The 18,891-nt window shown below is 42.1% G+C and overlaps 1 protein-coding gene across 4 annotated transcripts in view; it reads right to left on the bottom strand.

Moving 5' to 3' along the window:
* The window catches only part of LOC109481677 (neurofilament heavy polypeptide-like), a 74,512-nt gene that overhangs the window by 38,275 nt on the left and 17,346 nt on the right, over positions 1-18,891 (bottom strand). For 3 of the 4 annotated variants that reach the window (XM_019784251.1, XM_019784254.1, XM_019784258.1), the window contains exon 2: positions 18,309-18,347. The gene's annotated coding sequence lies outside the window, so the exon portion shown is untranslated. Of the gene's footprint in view, positions 1-9,366; positions 9,521-18,308; positions 18,348-18,891 lie in introns of those variants that run through there. The other variant, XM_019784252.1, reaches the window with a different exon arrangement.

Below are 18,891 nucleotides of genomic sequence, written 5' to 3'. Positions count from 1 at the left end.
AGTAATGGTGCTTTGTCATGGTCCATAGGTACAGGGGACAAACCAACAATGGTGATGGGGAAGGACTGGCCATTGGTCCATATGTACATGTACAGGGGGCCAATCAGCAATGGTGCTGGGGGGATTCTAGCTGGCCATTGGTCCGTATCTACAAGGGATGAATCAACAGTAGTAACAGGGAAGGATTAAAAGCCAAGGGACAGACCAGTAGTGATACGGTGAGGTGAGGGTGTTTGCAAGCTCTTGGGGGACAGACCAGTAATGATATGGAGAGGGCATGGCATAACATGAAGTTTGCAAGCTGCTCAGTACGAACTACCACCTAACGTTACATGATTGCAAATTACGCAAAATTTTCGCTGCCGATTACGAATTACGTTAAAGTCTCAGAGCTGATTACGACTTTACGCTTTGCGGCTAATGTACTATTACAGATAACGTTCATTTTTGGGAAGCTGCCTACGGATTACAGGGTCTAAAATGGCCTGATTACGCCTTACGAAAAATAACATGCAGGCCCCCCTATAAAAGTCACACCCTCGGCAGTTTTAACCCATCCTGAACACCACACCTTGAGCACGTATGTAGATGTCACATCTCGCCCGCCCCTCTTGATCTCCGCAGTTTTATTGTTTTTTTATGGCTTCCATGGGAATAATAAATAAACACACTCTGGGCCCTCTGGGGAAACAGAGGAGGAATATGGAACAGCAGCAACCCAGCTGCAACATGCAAATATATGGAAAATGTTCATGGCTGCAAAAAGAACAAAAAATAAAAACCTGCAAATTTTTGAATAAAAACTTGCAAATCCTATCATATTCCTACACAGCAAAGTCAGTGCTGCAACCTGCAAAAATACGTAAAAATTTTGAGGAGGTAGAAAAAAAACTTAACCTGGTCTTGAAAAAAATAAAATGAACAAAAACTTGCAAATTTTACACGGCAAAGTCAGTGCTACAAGCTGCAAAACATGCAGAAAAAATTTGGAGGCTGCAGAAAAAAAAAATTGAACTTGCAAATTTGTGCGAATAAATTGTCACTATTTTATATCACACACTATATCATAGGCTCCCTGGTATCTCTACGGTACTGGGCCCAGTAAAGCAGCGCTAAGCTGGCCTGTGGAGAATAGTTAACCACCACAGAAGTCAGAACTGCTAGCCTCCGTAGCAGGCTTATAGAACTGGGGTTTGGTGGTCTTTGGCTGTTTTCTGGTTAGCCCAGTTCTAGAAAACGAGGGTAATTCAACCAGGCCGGCTATGTTGTCTATATGCAATCAGAAAATAGCACATAAAAGCTCCCAAAGACCCTGAAGACCCCCAGTTTTTGGCATACTATCGAGGCTACAGAACAACAGTGATTTTGAGCCCTGCAGCAGGAAGGGGTTCTGATATCCTCTTATCTCCATACAACAGTCCTGCCTTTTTGGTATGACCTTGGAGAAGCCACTATGCACTGCGACCTTTCAACTTTCAGAACAGTAGAACTAGAACGGTGGAACGTACCAAGTAACCACTACCACGGGTGGGAAATTCTTGCCGAACAACGCAGTGCAGTGATGGAACTGCGCTCACGTGTGACCCCCGCACGTAGCCGGGTTAGTTGGCATCCCAACAACAGCTGTGTGGAAGGGGGAGGGACATGCTGTACTGTACATACACTAAACTCTACACACACCTGCCGCATACTGAACACTTCACACCTGGGCTGGAAATACTGAGGAAGTAACTACGCACTTCTGGCCATCTGTGCAAGAAGACTGAGCCACTAATCCTTGGTCAATAGGGCAAGTTTCAAACTTTGAATACAATTTTGTGAATGTAAGTACACTTGGATGCTACTCCTAGATATTTATGAAAGGTTATATATGTCACAAGTTAAAGTCCCTCCCTGAAAAGTGTTTCCCACCAACCTACAGGTTTTTAAATCAAACACATTAAGTCACATCAGGAGCCATACTCCAGAGGCACAAATTGCAGATTGTAGGACTTTTCTTGTAATGTAGATCTAGATCTAGATCTAGATGTAAATCTCTCTGCAAAATGCAGAATGCAGATGGGTATTTCGAACACTGATTCTTAAAAAGTAAAGATAAATTGAATCCCGTGCCTGCAGGAGAGCTGTACATATATTTCCATCCCCGCCTGTCTCCACACCTGCTGCATACTGATCAGCCTGCCTGATTCCCATGCTCCACACGATTCCCATGCTCCCCACACACACCGAGGCTGAACAATCAATATCTGACTCCTGAGCAGCAGCCGCGGATTTCTCTGTCTGGGAAACGTTTCGGCTTCACCAGGAAAACGGGATTCACATACCCAGTACTGGGTGCATGTGCACCTTACTGCACACAAATTTGGAGCTGTGCACCCTATTTTTTTTCTGTGGGTGCACACAAATATTTTCGTAGGTTTACATATGTAAAGATGTTAAATGGATTTTGTAGTACAGTGTACTACAAAATCCATTTAACATCTTTACATATGTAAACCTATGGAAAAAACATGTATATATTACAGCATATTTTTAAAATCATTGTTATAGTACTTTTCTTTAGAAATGGCACATGATTGATTTTTGCTGACATTCTACTTTTTTTATCTTATGTTATATAGTGCAGCAAAAATTTGTTGTGCACCCAATTTTTTAGGTTGGATATCTCTCGCTGCATTAATATTAGAAAATGAATTTGTGTACAGTACTACAATAATAAGTGGATAAAACAGTGATATATGGTTTGTACTGGTCTATATGGTGCATTTCTCTCTTTACTCGATAATCTAAATCTTATTACACCACGGCATTCATACTCTACTCTTTAATAACTGTATTCGTTAATAAACGTATGAAATGTGGCTTTTATTCCCCATTATGACGTAGAACCTATAAGAATTACCGAGCGAGGTATGGTAACTACCCGGTGCATGTAGTAAGTGTTCATTATAGAACAATCACTCTCTCATCTCACGTCATTCTCCGACAATAAAAACCACCGGCTTCACATTCCACCGCTGTTCTCCAATCTGGTGCGCGATAAAACGTCACGACGGCGTAAAAGCCCCATTAACGTGTTGCCATGGCAACATGACTAATGTGACAGCTGACATCGTCTGACGGCGCTGCGATGTTACACTCAGTAAAGGACACAGCAGTCCTCTTTAATGTCTTATATATGTTATAGTGCTACTGAATAAAAGATGACGTCTGCATCCAAAACTGGGACAGTGTACAAAATGCGTTTTTGAACCAGCTTGCCCACTCGGCAAAAATTAGGTTGCCCATCAGAAATGGCAAAAATTAGGTTGCCCATCAGAAATGGCAAAAATTAGGTTGCCCCACCTTTAAGTTACTACTTTCCTCGAATTAAGTAATGTTACATACAAGAGCCTTTGACAATATTTCTAACAGCCTTTAGTTGCCTGATACTAGTAATAAGCCATTAATACCTGTGGGGTCGTGTGGCGCAGTCGGTAGCGCGTTCGGCTCACACCCCAGAGGTTGTGGGTTCGAACCCTGCCCATGTCACCGATCTTGTGCCCTTGGGAAAGGCACTTTACACGACTTTCCTCACTTCACTCAGGTGAAAATGAGTACCTAGCTTCGGTTAGGGACGTCCCTCGGATAGGACGTTAAATGGAGGTCCCGTGTTTGGGAGAGCCACACCCCATGCACGTTAAAGAACCCACCGCACTTATCGAAAAGAGTAGGGGATCTTCCCGGTGTGAGTGGTTCAAAACCTTACAGTCCGGTCTTACGCAGCTTGTACATGTGCGCACATGTACAAAACTGGTGTGTTACGCCTGAAGGCGGTTTACCGGTTATGCGAAACAAACAAACAAACAAACAAATACCTAAAATTAAAAAGCATCTGCCGGATACAGTGGTGCAAGCCAAGTGGGCATGATTTTGCGGGGGACATTCTTAAAATTCAGGTAGTACACTGGGCTACCTGGGTTCAAAAATAGGTTGCCCTAAGTGAAATTTGGTTGCCCGGGGCAACTGGGCAACCAGGTATTTTGCACACTGGTACTAAAGGACACAGCGTTCCTCTTTAATGTCTTATATAACTTATAGTACTCCTGAATAAAAGATGACGTCTGCATCCAAAATTGGGACAATATGTACCATCTGAAGACTGAACAATATCTGATGTTTTCTGATGCTCATGAATAAAATATCACATCTGTATTGAGCTTTGTAGTTAATATCTGTACTTTAGGTCTGGACCTGAACATCTGATGTACCTGTAGTACCTGAACAAAATAAAGTGAACACTAGTTTTCACACGAGAGATACATGTAGTTTTGATCATGGCAATTTAGCACTCGAACATCAGAAAAACTTGTCAATACTCTTGTTTCTAGATTAGGATATTTTAAGCCCTCTTAAAAAATCATTTTACCACTAATAAAGACAGTTGGCAACATGTAGGACATGGCCAAACTGTAGCCTCCACCAGGCCTTTCTACGGGAATACGGCAGGTAGAAATTGGCAAAAAAGAGAGTAAAATTGGTCAAGGGAGTCCGGCCGCGGGGAGGTAGTTTCTTTCCCTGCGCGGCCAATCAGACCTACAAGATGGCCAAACTCCCCTGGCTAATTTTCTCCTCTATGTATCCAGCGTAGATAGTCTGGTAGAGACTAGCCAAACTGGACCATGCCTGTACCTGAACCCATGCACCTGTTCAGGTACCTGACATTTGCCTCTTTTTATCTGTGTTTGAATCTGGTAACTTAGTATTCAAAATGCAGGGGAAAAATGATGAAATTGTCTGTATCTAAATCTGGGACAATATGGGACAACTCTGGGTCCTGCTCTCCACTCTGTGGATGTAAATAAAACATGATGCCTGAGCCTGAATCTGGGACAAANACAATACTAATATAAGAAGAACATAGTAAGACCAGTACCTTGACAGGTAGAAGACCAAGGATAAATGAAATCCAGTACCTTGCAGTATTTGGGTGTAAGAAATCCAGTACCTTGTGCACATTGACCACCGATCTTAGGTGTAAGAAATCCAGTACCTTGTGCACATTGACCACCGATCTTAGGTGTAAGAAAGCCAGTCCCTTGTGCACAGTGACCACCGATCTTAGGTGTAAGAAAGCCAGTACCTTGTGCACAGTGATCACCGATCTTAGGTGTAAGAAAGCCAGTCCCTTGCCTTCCTGCTGGCCATGTGCTACACTAGGGTGGGGCAGGGATGACTCACACATGTCCTGATATGGGAACATTCTCCACACTCACAGTCAGTGGGAGGGGAGGGGGGCGGTTTGCTTACACTCACCCACATGTTTACTGAATTATCTGTCTGTCTTCAGGGAAATCTCAGAAAACATGGTGCCCTCTCTCTGACCCTTTTCTGGTTACTGTTGACTTGAACAGCCATGTAAGAAATTGAACTTATTCCCTGTTACTCTAACACTGATATCTAAAATTAGACATGGTGGTAGGATACAGCAAAATACTCTAAAACCATCAGGATGTTATCATTTAGAACTGATACATGATGTAGTAGGCTATTTCCCTCAGGACACTAATTAGGCAAAGGATTGGGAAAGAAATTATAAAATTTTAACCATCCTATTATTGTAAATTTTATTTTTATTCTTTTGTCGTGTTCCACAAATTGTTTCTTTTTCAATGATTTCCTATTTCAGTATATGGCACCGTATTTTGTACCCAGCTATAATTTTCAGCTGTACAGTAGAGATGATTGACAGGTGCGGGGACATCAGGAAGTGATTCATGCCCCAGGGGGTCATGGGATACTGGGGAGGGGGGCGGTCATGGAACAACATTTAGAGGTCATCATCAGCATGTTGGAGGTCACAGCTTGTTCTAGGGCCAGCATGTGTGTTGGACATGTGATTTATAGTACATGTGTGTGGTGTATATGTAAAGCCCCTGTCACACAGTCACCAACTTCCCACAAATTTGTTCCCAGAAAACTCTGACCAGATTTAGGCCACGCCTACCTTTTTATAGATGATTAAAAATGAATTTGGGTTACACCAGAGTCAAATTTGATGCTGATCTATAGTACATGTGTGAAGTGTGTTGGACATCTTATTTATAGTACAAGTGTGTGGTGTGTATGTTAGCTAGCTATGGAGGGTTGGAAAAGGCACTGTAACTGGTTACACACATTCTGCTGTGTCTATATCACTGTGTCATCTCAAGGCTGGAAATTCCACCAGGTTAGTGCAGGTAAAATTGGAGCTGTACAGGTATTTCTGATGTCTACCTGCAACTAACCTGCACATATACAATTTGAATGAAGAATATATGTACATGTTGGTGGTATATTATATGTGCTATTTGCTGTATTGACTGGGTACCAAGTATATAACGTTACATGAAGTATAAATGAAGTAATGGCAATGATTTCTGAACAGTTTATGGTATGAATATGATCCATAGTTCCTAAATTCTGAATGGTGCAGGAAGGGTAAGGTAATTTTCAATAGATCAGTTAGATTCTATGCAGGTAAAAGTACAGCATCTGATCACCAATCTCTCCCAGGAATATCACAGTTTTTGTTATCAAACAAGTTAGTTCTGCATCATGAGTTCTCGTGCCGACAGCCTGGCTGTAAATTACAGGTTTATATCAGGAGTATCCAGGCATTTTATCATGTGTTCCAGTCAGTTAGGGACCCAATGATCCCCTCGTTAGGCCTAACGAACCATTGATCAATCATTAATTACCTGCAACCAACACAGATCATTCCTGACTGACATCTGGGGGAAGTCTGGAGTCAGCGGTGGGAATTGAGTCTGTACAGGACTCAACATCAACTGTCCTTGACTGAATTATCTGAAATATCTAAATTCTTAGTAAAAAGAAGGAATTAAAATTTTTGCATGACAGTTCAATTTTTCCTTCTAGAATTTGTCTTTCTCCAGTCTTGATTTTCAAGAGCTGAATTGTCAAGATTTCAACTTTGAGATGCAATTTACCCATCAGATCTTTCATGTAAAAAAAATAGTGTAGATAGCGATAGTCGGACTGTATTTCATCTTTGTTCAGGTAAACTCAAAAGGATTTTTACATGCACAGATAGATCTACAGTATTTATTAGGTACGCAGAAGTTTTGCTTCTCAAAACATAACTTTTGCATAACTCACACACTTTTGACAAAACTTAAATCAAACATTCATAGTCATACCCAGAAGAGCAATCTCCAACTGGAAGCAGGCAGAAGAGCAATCTTCAGCAGGACCCCTGCTGCAGGGATGATTCTTGCATGTTGAGCAGCAAAAACTACTCCATAAATCACCTTCACAACCAGCTCCTGTGTGCACAGACCTTCAGTACTGGAGATCTTATAACCTTCGCTACTGGAAATCTGCAAACCTTCCTAGAAGTTTTATTTCTACTTCTTTTGTGGTGATCTCTCAAGATCTCTACAGTAAATTCAAGACATCTCCACTGTGTGTTTCTAATGCTTAGTGGGGGCCCGCAAGCCCTTTTCCGTAGAGCTTAATCGGCCGTTTTAATTCTACGTAGAGCGTAGACGGACCGCTCTTCGCATTTTGCGTAGAGCGTATTCGCCGTTTTAATTCTACGTAATGCGCTGTAGCCACTTGGAATTTATCGTAAAGCGTAATCGAGGGTTTCCGAATTCAGTGTAGAGCGTTGTCGGGACCCCCCCTTGCAGGCCCTTCTTGGTTATTCTAGTGCAGAACTGTTTCAACCACGATTTTAAAACAAAGCGAAAACGTTCTTTCCCCTTCTACTGTAGAATTAATCCCTGTGAAAACAAACAACTGTACAGTAAGTAGAGATTTCCTGTAGCAGGACTAATGAATTCCAGCCGTCCAGAGGAACATTCCCAACATTCTCATCCCCACCAGAATCTCACCAAAACTCCTTCCTCAAGACCTTCAAGTCAAGACATGGTCCTTAATTAAGACATTGTCCTTTGGCAATTATCTTCACATTCAAGTTCAAACATAACAAATAGTACACATTTATAGCAATGATAACAATGGTGAGGAGGACAGAGAAATAGTGTCCAAAGAAAAGAAAAGAATCTATGTAAAATTTCTTGGTTTTCTGAGATTTGGAAGAACATAATCTATAAGACATCATCATCTGTCGGCTGTAACAAAATTCTAAAATTTCAGGAGAAAACTAAGTTGTTATTCCTGACATGTCCGGTTAACACATAACCCCTGTGGGATTCTAGATGTCAGGTAATTTTTGTTTCCTCTGCTGATGTCTTCACCAAACTCCCACAAACTCAAGGTCACCTTCATATGTCACAACTACCTGTAGATGTTAGTCCTGATTGTATCAAGTTACAGAAGCCTCAAGCCACCCTACAGTTGAACAACAGTTCACTTGCTGATGTCTTCATCCACACAAACACCCCCCCTCCCCCGTTTGGCCAGGTCTTCCTGTCAAGGTCACATTCCTGACATGGTCAAGGTCACTCCATGTTCCATGTTCCTGGCACAACAACCTGTGAAGTCTCTCCGTGCCCCGGGCCCTGTGCAGGGTGGCTGGACACAAGTGCACCCGAAACACGGCGGAATTTCACATATTCACAAACCCATGGACGGAACATTCTGGGTGGTTTAACTTTGCTTGAAATCTTCAAGGAAATTATAGTTTTTGTTAACAGTTGGTAGATGGAAAAATGGAACCTGTAGGGACTAACTTCCCAAGGTCATGTTCGACCCAAAACATGAAAACATTCCATGGAAAAGTATCCTGAGAAGAAAGTTAACTGCCAGTGACAACCTGTGAAGCCATCTGGTATGGATAGATCTCAACCTCAGTCATACAGATATCTTGACTTTAGATCCATCACTAGATAATAGCACAGACAATTCCCTGCAAACTTGTCCAAAAATAGAAAAATTCTACTGTCTGAACTAGAAGTAGAATACAAAACAACAAGTATTGCTGTGAAAAATACTTCCCAGTTCAAAATTTTAGCATTCAACAGAATGCAAAAATGTGTTTGATGCATCTATAGTTGTTACTGATTGTAGTTGTCCCTGCATATGATATAATTCAGACCTGTAGGTAGCAGAGGAGACAGTCTGTTCTGCTTTCCACATGTAATATGTAACACACATGCATCTTACACAACACTTTCTATGTGTGATATAATCCTGCAACATCCAACAAGTTCCAATATTATCTGAGTGTGCAAAAACAAAACTTCCGGTAAGCATAGTCGAAAAATCCGAAAACTTCAGGAACTAGTACAGTAGTACAAAAAGCTACAGCAACTCTGCTTTCTATGTAACAGCCCAACATTCCAGTCAAATTCCATGGCAAATGAGTAACCAGTGAGAATTTTCAACATGCGACCTCAGGAATATTTCAACAAACATCACCTGATCTCAGGGACCCTTGAAACAGCTTCAACAGATGAAACACTTCCAAAAATCTCAGCTTTTTTCTGGGAGAAATTCTGAGTGAGGAAGAATAGCTGGTATTCCCTGCTGGAAAACTGCGGGAATGCTGAAGTGATTCCTGATGTAGGTATCCCAGCAGGCAGCTGGCATGTCAGGAATGGGGGTGGGCGGCCCCACGGGAGAGGGGGGTGTCACTCAGGAAGGGGGGGCTGTCAGGGGGCATCTCTGTCACTGGGAGTCATTCAAGCTGGCCATTGGTCAGTAGGTACAGGGGACAAACCAGTAATGGTGCTTTGTCATGGTCCATAGGTACAGGGGACAAACCAACAATGGTGATGGGGAAGGACTGGCCATTGGTCCATATGTACATGTACAGGGGGCCAATCAGCAATGGTGCTGGGGGGATTCTAGCTGGCCATTGGTCCGTATCTACAAGGGATGAATCAACAGTAGTAACAGGGAAGGATTAAAAGCCAAGGGACAGACCAGTAGTGATACGGTGAGGTGAGGGTGTTTGCAAGCTCTTGGGGGACAGACCAGTAATGATATGGAGAGGGCATGGCATAACATGAAGTTTGCAAGCTGCTCAGTACGAACTACCACCTAACGTTACATGATTACGAAAAATAACATGCAGGCCCCCCTATAAAAGTCACACCCTCTGCAGTTTTAACCCATCCTGAACACCACACCTTGAGCACATATGTAGATGTCACATCTCGCCCGCCCCTCTCGATCTCCGCAGTTTTATTGTTTTTTTATGGCTTCCATGGGAATAATAAATAAACACACTCTGGGCCCTCTGGGGAAACAGAGGAGGAATATGGAACAGCAGCAACCCATCTGCAACATGCAAATATATGGAAAATGTTCATGGCTGCAAAAAGAACAAAAAATAAAAACCTGCAAATTTTTGAATAAAAACTTGCAAATCCTGTTATATTCCTACACAGCAAAGTCAGTGCTGCAACCTGCAAAAATACGTAAAAATTTTGAGGAGGTAAAAAAAAAATTTTAACCTGGTCTTGAAAAAAATAAAATAAACAAAAACTTGCAAATTTTACACGGCAAAGTCAGTGCTACAAGCTGCAAAACATGCAGAAAAAATTTGGAGGCTGCAGAAGAAAAAAATTGAACTTGCAAATTTGTGCGAATAAATTGTCACTATTTTATATCACACACTATATCATAGGCTCCCTGGTATCTCTACGGTACTGGGCCCAGTAAAGCAGCGCTTAAGCTGGCCTGTGGAGAATAGTTAACCACCACAGAAGTCAGAACTGCTAGCCTCCGTAGCAGGCTTATAGAACTGGGGTTTGGTGGTCTTCGGCTGTTTTCTGATTAGCCCAGTTCTAGAAAACGAGGGTAATTCAACCAGGCCGGCTATGTTGTCTATATGCAATCAGAAAATAGCACATAAAAGCTCCCAAAGACCCTGAAGACCCCCAGTTTTTGGCATACTATGGAGGCTACAGAACAACAGTGATTTTGAGCCCTGCAGCAGGAAGGGGTTCTGATATCCTCTTATCTCCATACAACAGTCCTGCCTTTTTGGTATGACCTTGGAGAAGCCACTATGCACTGCGACCTTTCAACTTTCAGAACAGTAGAACTAGAACGGTGGAACGTACCAAGTAACCACTACCACGGGTGGGAAATTCTTGCCGAACAACGCAGTGCAGGGTGGAACTGCGCTCACGTGTGACCCCCGCACGTAGCCGGGTTAGTTGGCATTCCCAACAACAGCTGTGTGGAAGGGGAGGGACATGCTGTACTGTACATACACTAAACTCTACACACACCTGCCGCATACTGAACACTTCACACCTGGGCTGGAAATACTGAGGAAGTAACTACGCACTTCTGGCCATCTGTGCAAGAAGACTGAGCCACTAATTCTTGGTCAATAGGGCAAGTTTCAAACTTTGAATACAATTTTTGTGAATGTAAGTACACTTGGATGCTACTCCTAGATATTTATGAAAGGTTACATACGTCACAAGTTAAAGTCCCTCCCTGAAAAGTGTTTCCCACCAACCTACAGGTTTTTAAATCAAACACATTAAGTCACATCAGGAGCCATACTCCAGAGGCACAAATTGCAGATTGTAGGACTTTTCTTGTAATGTAGATCTAGATCTAGATCTAGAAGTAAATCTCTCTGCAAAATGCAGAATGCAGATGGGTATTTCGAACACTGATTCTTAAAAAGTAAAGATAAATTGAATCCCGTGCCTGCAGGAGAGCTGTACATATATTTCCATCCCCGCCTGTCCCCACACCTGCTGCATACTGATCAGCCTGCCTGATCCTCATGCTCCCCGCGATTCTCCTGCTCCCCACACACGCAGAGGCTGAACAATCAATATCTGACTCCTGAGCAGCAGCAGAGGATTTCTCTGTCTGGGAACCATGTCGGCTTCACCAGGAAAACGGGATTCACATACCCGGTACTGGGTGCATGTGCACCTTACTGCACACAAATTTGGAGCTGTGCACCCTATTTTTTTTCTGTGGGTGCACACAAATATTTTCGTAGGTTTACATATGTAAAGATGTTAAATGGATTTTGTAGTACAGTGTACTACAAAATCCATTTAACATCTTTACATATGTAAACCTATGGAAAAAAACATGTATATATTACAGCATATTTTCAAAATCATTGTTATAGTACTTTTCTTTAGAAATGGCACATGATTGATTTTTGCTGACATTCTACTTTTTTTATCTTATGTTATATAGTGCAGCAAAAATTTGTTGTGCACCCAATTTTTTAGGTTGGATATCTCTCGCTGCATTAATATTAGAAAATGAATTTGTGTACAGTACTACAATAATAAGTCAGTGATATATGGTTTAGTACTGGTCTATATGGTGCATTTCTCTCTTTACTCGATAATCTAAATCTTATTACACCACGGCATTCATACTCTACTCTTTAATAACTGTATTTGTTAATAAACGTATGAAATGTGGCTTTTATTCCCCATTATGACGTAGAACCTATAAGAATTACCGAGCGAGGTACGGTAACTACCCGGTGCATGTAGTAAGTGTTCATTATAGAACAATCTCTCTCTCATCTCACGTCATTCTCCGACAATAAAAACCACCGGCTTCACATTCCACCGCTGTTCTCCAATCTGGTGCGCGATAAAACGTCACGACGGCGTAAAAGCCCCATTAACGTGTTGCCATGGCAACATGACTAATGTGACAGCTGACATCGTCTGACGGCGCTGCGATGTTACACTCAGTAAAGGACACAGCAGCCCTCTTTTAAATGTCTTATATATGTTATAGTGCTACTGAATAAAAGATGACGTCTGCATCCAAAACTGGGACAGTGTACAAAATGCGTTTTTGAACCAGGTTGCCCACTCGGCAAAAATTAGGTTGCCCATCAGAAATGGCAAAAATTAGGTTGCCCATCAGAAATGGCAAAAATTAGGTTGCCCATCAGAAATGGCAAAAATTAGGTTGCCCCACCTTTAAGTTACTACTTTCCTCGAATTAAGTAATGTTACATACATTTAGCCTTTGACAATATTTCTAACAGCCTTTAGTTGCCTGATACTAGTAATAACCCATTAATACCTAAAATTAAAAAGCATCTGCCGGATACAGTGGTGCAAGCCAAGTGGGCATGATTTTGCGGGGGACATTCTTAAAATTCAGGTAGTACACTGGGCTACCTGGGTTCAAAAATAGGTTGCCCTAAGTGAAATTTGGTTGCCCGGGGCAACTGGGCAACCAGGTATTTTGCACACTGGTACTAAAGGACACAGCGTTCCTCTTTAATGTCTTATATAACTTATAGTGCTCCTGAATAAAAGATGATGTCTGCATCCAAAACTGGCCATGGGACAATATGTACCATCTGAGGACTGAAAAATATCTGATGTTTTCTGATGCTCATGAATAAAATATCACATCTGTATTGAGCTGTGTAGTTAATATCTGTACTTTAGGTCTGGACCTGAACATCTGATGTACCTGTAGTACCTGAACAAAATAAAGTGAACACTAGTTTTCACACGAGAGATACATGTAGTTTTGATCATGGCAATTTAGCACTCGAACATCAGAAAAACTTGTCAATACTCTTGTTTCTAGATTAGGATATTTTAAGCCCTCTTAAAAAATCATTTTACCACTAATAAAGACAGTTGGCAACATGTAGGACATGGCCAAACTGTAGCCTCCACCAGGCCTTTCTACGGGAATACGGCAGGTAGAAATTGGCAAAAAAGAGAGTAAAATTGGTCAGGGGAGTCCGGCCGCGGGGAGGTAGTTTCTTTCCTTCACTGTGCGGCCAGTCAAACCTACAAGACGGTCAAACTCCCCTGGCTAATTTTCTCCTCTATGTATCCAGCGTAGATAGTCTGGTAGAGACTAGCCAAACTGGACCATGCCTGTACCTGAACCCATGCACCTGTTCAGGTACCTGACATTTGCCTCTTTTTATCTGTGTTTGAATCTGGTAACTTAGTATTCAAAATGCAGGGGAAAAATGATGAAATTGTCTGTATCTAAATCTGGGACAATATGGGACAACTCTGGGTCCTGCTCTCCACTCTGTGGATGTAAATAAAACATGATGCCTGAGCCTGAATCTGGGACAAATTTGTGAAATGCGGCGACTATAAAACTAATGCATCCTGATGCTTGTCGTGAATAAAATATCACAGAATCTGGGACAATATCTACATGTAATATATTAGGCCTATAAACATGTCTAGATGATTGTGGATAACATAATATTAGATCACTATTAGCTTATATGACTGCATCCAAAATTTGAACAATAAGTAAAAAGTCAAGGACAATGAAATGAAAATCATGAATAAAACAAAATATCAATATCCAAATATGGAACAATAAAAACTAATTGTTTCTTTTCTAAGGAAAAGGACTATAACTGATTTTATTATTTTTCTGACACTTAGATATTACGAACATGCTGTATCATACTATACATTTAACATCTTTACATACGTAAACCTACAAAAATATCTGGGTGCACTGGTGTACCAACAGAACATTGGGTGCACAGCTCCAAATCTGGGTATAAGGTGCACATGCAGAACAGTAGTTTAAGTATAATTGTCTGTCCTTGGGGCCTGAGAGTTTTAGTTTGCTAAATTGATAACTATTGAATCTGTAGCCTATTTTTCCTTCTGCAAAATTGCAGATTGTATAAATTTTTCTTCTGTAATCCTGAAAATCCACCTGCAGATTGCAGACTGCAGACTGGTATTCCGAACACAGTTACACCTGGAGCATTTCCAGCCCTGCAAGGTCAGCTCTGCCGTCCGACTGTCACATTATGGAGTCTGAACAGAATAAATGATGACTGCAAATCCTGCCTCCCTGCCTGTCTAATTCATGCACCATAAAAAACACCCAGCCAAAGGCAGAGTGCTGGTAGATCCCTGCACCGACATGTAAATTCTGTAGCCTCCATAGCAAGCCAAAAACTGAGGGTTTTGGGGGTCTTCATGGTCTTTGGGAGCTTTTATGTGCTATTTTCTGATTGCATATAGACAACATAGCCGGCCTGGTTGAATTACCCCCGTTTTTTAGAACTGGGCTGATCAGAAAACAGCTGAAGACCACCAAACCCCCAGTTCTATAAGCCTGCTACGGAGGCTATAAATTCTGGTCCCCGCATTTCTGCCGGATTATTTCTCACGTCACGCCGGCATGACGGTAATTAAGACTGACGACCCCAGGCCCAAACGAACGTGCGCACGGATTCTCGTGATGGGCATCCATATTCTCCCAACGTGCGGCGTGCGTCAGGGGAACTGGAAATGAGGCCGGATCAACAGACGCGGCGACATTTTACGCTAAATATTTGATGCCAGAAACCACAAACGCGACGGGAGCACCATATATCTCATTTTTCTCTCTCTTCTCTCCCCTCTCTGGAAAAAATTCATCTCAAAAAGCAAGATCAGTGCAGGCCCTAGAAGACTCAGAACCATTCTCCTTTTCTTTCCAGTTTTTGCTTCTAAAGATTTAGGTCTCAGGGCTCTCCCCAAGCAATGAAGCAAGGGTGCTGCCCTTCTCTCCAAAATCCTAGCAGCTGTCACAAAATATACAAATTTAGGGTTTTCTCTTAGTATTTTCATGAAAATTTGCTCATTTTTTCATGACATCAACCGATTAGGAAGTGCAACTCTCCCTGAAAATTTCTGGGGAGACCCCTGAAATTCATCTCAAAAACACAGCTATGTGCTTAAATCTTTAGTAGTATCAGTGTAGGCCCTTAGTCAGAATGTACCGTTTTCTCTTTCTTTACAGTTTCTGTCACCCTGGTAACAAGGGTCGACGCCCCGTTGCCCCCCACCCTCCACACAACAAAGCCCGGCTGCCCCCCTCTCCACACCTATTGTACAAAATGCCCAGATCTGTCTTGAAGCAGCCTGCAGGTTTGTGCAGCGCAGCCCTGCGGTACGCTGCAGTCAGCGCCGCAGACAGTCATCAATCGTCTGCAGGGAGCGGTAACGTGATACCCTCGGTGTGCGCCTCCGAGACTCGCTAACGACATTCATCAGTCAGGGTGGAGGCTACAAGATACGGACTGTTTTAGGAACTCAGAGGTCTGCCCAGAAAATGGTGCTCCCAAATCAGTTGATGAATAATCTGTGAATTTTCATGGAAATACTAAGAGAAAAACCTAAATTTGAACATTTTGGGAGAGATGCTAGGATTTTGGGGAGAGGGGGCAATGTTGCTTCATTGCTTGGGGAGAGCCCTGGAACTGAACATGAAGGATTTGTCCATACATTTTGACAGTGATGCTAACGTTACATAGTAGGTAATATTTAGGGGGATCTGCATGCCCTTTTTCGGAAGATGTAATCAGGCCTTTTTAGTCTTCATAATCCGTTGGCAGCCTCCCAAAAATCAACGTAATTTGTAATAGTACGTTAGCCGCAAAGTGTAGTCAGCTCTGAGACTTTAACGTAATTCGTGATCAGCGGCAAAAATTTTGCATAATTTGTAATCACTACCCCCCATGCAGGCCCTCACTTAATGATAAAAAGGCACTTCACTAATTTTTTTTCATGAAATAACTTCACTAAGTACCACTGAAAAGAAAAAGTACAGTGATTCTGAAGCAAGTTTCACCACTCTTCCCTACGTGTGTGTTTGTGTACAAATTGAAGATCAATCCTTCTGACAGGTGGATCCATTTCTGGACATGGTTCAATGCTGAATTGGGGGAGGGGGGGCATCCATATATAACTAACTATATAGAACATGTGTAACTGTACGTAAGGTCAAACTGATTAAACCTACAAGGTCAAAGTACAGCTGTACCTGGGAGGAGAACTCACTGCCACTAAGGGGCACTTTAGACTGACGACGGTTCGATAGTCGTACGAATGTTTATCGTCAAGATGTTGCCGGCGACGGTATTTTACCACCGTCTAAACACGATCAAAATAGTCGCACGACGGTAATCCTCGAATCGTCGTCACTACCACCTCGGACCCTATCGTGCGATCCTTCAGCGGGGGGTCCGAGGAGGATTTTCCACCGTCTAAAGTGAACCGTCGCCGGCGACGGAAGTGGGAGGTCATTAGCCTTATGCAAATAAGCCTGCAAGCGTTATTTCATGTCCAAGCACATTGCCTGTATCATTAAATGTCGTCAAACCAAAGACTTTATATCGTCATACGTGTCTAGTACAATCCCCTGCCACCAATCGCTACTTTTCCTGTGCGAACCGATCCGCCGATCCACATTTCCCGGCCAATGTAGCCAGGCCGACGTCAGCACCGAACGCCGGGTTCAAACCTGGAGTATTGCCCCGCTCGGTACATGTGCCATATACCCCTTCTTTGCTGGGCACAAACTCGGCGTCTCATCAACAGGACAACGAGTTAAAAGCAGAATAAAAACAATCTGCTGCAGCATGCCGAAAAAAAGGGGTTTTCTCGCCATTTTGAATTGGCGCGCGGCGTGCCATCCTGCGCTGCGGGTGTCCGCCACACTTTCTGGTCATGTGTCTAAAGCCAGCCGTCGCCAACAACGATTGTCGTGCGATCGTATACCGTCGTCAGTCTAAAGTCGGCCTAATAGTCACACATTCAATGATTGACAACACCAGGACTGTATTCACAGCCAGCTATTTAGTTAGCAACACCCCATACTAAACTCAGAAATCACTGACAAACACACTATGATTGGTATACAAGGGCTTGACATGGACAGGCATTAAATGTAAAGTCAAAACCATTCAGGGTTACATACAGCCAGCAATGTCTTTCTGTACAGTGATGCTGACTTAAAGTGATGAAAATAAAGATACTACCCAGACAGTCTTATAACAGACTCTTTGCTCACTCCCATGACGAAAGCCCCGGCCCCCTGGCCTAATGGTTTGTACATTGTTGCAATGTGTTTCAATTGTATCATTTATCCATTGATCCCTACACAAATGGTCAAACAACTACAGTTCAACATCCGTATGTGCACTTACTTAACCCAGCAGATACATGTAAACCACTGAACAACCTCCAGCCACCTGATGTAAAACTGAGTGAGATTAGACTATGCAGATCAGTGTAGGAGTATGTAAATATGTCCTTCCCATTAGAACTTAGATATGGACATTACATGTAAAGTCAACATCATCATAAGATACACACTGCCAGTGTCCTACTATAATACAGTGAAGCTGTCATTGTAGTGATAAAGATACATTTACTTCCACGACAAAAGTCTAGAATTAATACTATAATAAAAAGCCGAGGTGAAACATCCAGGGTTCAATGTCCTGTCCTGTTTAATGATATGCCCAGCAGTTAAACAACTGAAGAACCTTATAACCACCTTACAGGTTACATATGTAAGTATTACACATGTAAGAATCAGACCAGTTTAGTAAAAACTGTACATACCTGTGTAGTTTCAGTCAGGCGCAGGGTTCAGGGCAGGACCTGTACAGGCGGCAAGATGACAACTTTACTTACAGAACTGATCTCTCACACACAGTCAAACTATTGATCTTATAATGGACATACTGGGGACCAACCAGTAACACTTGTAAGGGAGGAGCCATGAGGATGGTTTCTGAACAGTCAAAATTCTCTCAAATTCAGTCAAACTCAAAAGATTTTTTCTTTATTAAATGTTTGGATTTATTTTTGTTGTTGATGTGCAAAATTCAACGTTCTGTTAATCAGAAATCTTTTATTTGCTTGTCTTCCACCCCCAAAGGATATCAACTGGTTGATCCCCCAAAATATTGACAATTTTGTATCAAAAGAAACATCAAACAGGAAACAGGAATGGTGGAAGATACCAAGTCACTTCAGAAAGGGGTGAAGAAAGAAACAAATTGCAAGTAGAAAGTCATCAGATACACACCAAACCTTTCAAGAAGTAAACATTTTTTATCGAAATAAAATTACACAAAAATTGTCCCTCCTTGACAGAGATAAATACATAACAGAATCAAACACAACATCACAGAACACCTGA

This window comes from Branchiostoma belcheri, unplaced genomic scaffold, assembly GCF_001625305.1.
Source record: "Branchiostoma belcheri isolate BF01 breed outbred unplaced genomic scaffold, Haploidv18h27 scaffold57, whole genome shotgun sequence".
Taxonomy (NCBI): Eukaryota; Metazoa; Chordata; class Leptocardii; order Amphioxiformes; family Branchiostomatidae; genus Branchiostoma; species Branchiostoma belcheri.
This window is presented reverse-complemented; position numbering and strand designations above follow the sequence as displayed.